Genomic DNA, 2,513 nt, shown 5'->3' with positions numbered 1-2,513 from the left:
ACCTTCAGTCAATTGCATTATAAAATAGAATGCATATAGTTACATTAAAATGGTAGTACATGCCACTTACATGCTACTTAAAATCTCACATTGTTACATGGTACCAAAATCCATAGCCTTACAGCAAAACAACTCAAGGTAAATAGCTAAAATCTCCAAGAGTCAAGATGAAGAATTATACAGTGAAACTCATGAGCACCTGTATCTTTTCACCCCCAAAGTTACAATTCCATCCCTACTGCTAGGGCTGGAAGCAAGTAGGTGTGGATTAAACAACACCGTGTGAATGAGTTTCTTCTGCTACAGTCATATGTCTCATCATATAACCAATGTTTCCATGTACACGGGAAAGTCAAACTACCTGGGTCTAATTTCTGAACTCAGGATTTACTCCAATTAATTGTGTCACTTTGAGAAAACAAAAGAACATCTTTGGACCTTGGTTTATTATTTGTAGGAAAGAGAACATAACAGTTCCTGCTGCCTTGGGTTGCTGTGAAAATTAAGTAACAAAATCCTTGAAAAGTTCTAAATTCTTACCTTGCGTTTAGTAAGCACTCAAAAACTGTTAAATGCTTTTATTCATACCCAAGGCAACATATTCTCAGAGCATTGTCACTAAGTTGTATGCTCAACAAATCGGCTTTGTTCCTAATACCTTTGTCCTATTATATAGAAACATGCTTGGAAACTCCAAAAACATTCCATGCTAGGTTCACACCAAATTTAGTTTGTCTATATGGGCATTCTTCTTCATTTATCTTTTTTAGAATTACTACTTTTATTGCCCTATACATCTTGCTGACCTATTGTAGAACGTATAGTGACAAAATTTTAGATGAATGAGAAATCCCAATTTTAGACACTTTTGGTAAGCATCCATCTATAACTAAGACCTAATTAAGTGGGATATAACCAATCCTTACAAAAGCACTTTTTTCATTTTTGGTAAACATTTCTCAGCTACTCTGTTTCTCTTGCTATGACCATGCTTCCATCTCTCTCTTTCTCTGTTTGTTCCTTTCAATTCACACATTAACTGAAAACAAATGTTACCATATTAACCCATAATTAAGACAATTCAGTAACTTCCCTTTGCTCTAAACACTGTAAGACCTTTCAGGTCTGTCTCCTTCCAGTTGCTTTGGCTTCTGGAAATAGGATCATCACTGCTTCCTGCTCTCAGCCTTGCTTGCTCCCCTTCAGTCCCTCGAGCCCACTGTGACTTTCCTGCCACCAGATGTGCAAGGGCTCTTTATTTCTGATTTCTCTCACAGCTCTTTTCTTTCTCTTCTACAAGGTCATATTCCATAAAGCTGTCTCTCCTATATATGTATTGTGTGTGTGTGTATAATTGCATCTTGAAAATAATGAAATACCCCTCGCTAATTAAACTGTAAGCTTCATGAGGGCTGAAACTATATCTGTTTTTGTGCTGCTTTTTTATATTCAGTGCATGGCATAATCCCTGGCATACACTAACAGAAAACTGTGTTAAATATCTGATAATATATCTGATAATATTTGATAATATACATATAATACAATATATTATTGAATATATAGCATGCTGTGCTTAGTTACTCAGTCATGTCCAGCTCTTTGTGACCCCATGAACTGTAGCCCACCAGGCTCCTCTGTCCATGGGGATTCTCCAGGCAAGAATATTGGGGTGGGTTGCCATGCCCTCCTCCAGAGGATTTTTCCAACTCAGGGACTGAACCCAGGTTTCCCCCGTTGCAGGCAGATTCTCTACTGTCTGAGCCCCCAGGGAAGCCCAAGAATACTGGAGTGGGTAACCTATCCCTTTCTCCAGGGGATCGTCCTGACCCAGAGATCGAGCCAGGGTCTCCTGATTTGCAGGCAGATCTTTACCAGCTGAGCTAACAGGGAAGCCCAGTGAAAGTGTTAGTCGCTCAGTTGAGTCTGACTCTTTGAGACCTCCATGGACTGTAGCCCACAAGGCTCCTCTGTCCACTGAATTCTCCAGACAAATTACTGGTGTGGGTTGCCATTTTCTTCTCCAAGACAGTCGGATAACTGATTTTTTTACATGAAATGTGAACACCTCCAAACCCCTTCTAAATATCTTCACTTAGGAATTCTTTGAGCAGAATATACATGTAGTTTACTTTTATTTACTCTACGTCAGCTAAATAACATCTTTCATATAGCAGATTTTTATTAGCTGCTTTAATTATTTTCTAAATAACATGGGGTAAATAAGCAAATCAAAACTGAGTGCAGAGTTAATTTTGATAAATACTCTGCACATTTGAAGTGTTTTTTTTTTGCCACAACAACACAACTTTTCAAACTACACGTAGTCCAGAAAATTTTCCTTACCAAGTTCCTTATAGCTGTCAAATTACATTGCCATTTCCCTGGTCAATTAACATTTTGAACAATAATACTTTTTACTCTTTGTTTTGAATTTAGCCTAATATTCAATCAATAGTTATATTCAAACATGATTTCTCTTCATCACTACTTCATTACTTTATAGATGTTCA

The sequence above is a fragment of the Capricornis sumatraensis genome, chromosome 3 (genome assembly GCF_032405125.1).
Source record: "Capricornis sumatraensis isolate serow.1 chromosome 3, serow.2, whole genome shotgun sequence".
NCBI classification, from domain to species: domain Eukaryota; kingdom Metazoa; phylum Chordata; class Mammalia; order Artiodactyla; family Bovidae; genus Capricornis; species Capricornis sumatraensis.
Note: the sequence above shows the minus strand (reverse complement) of the source record.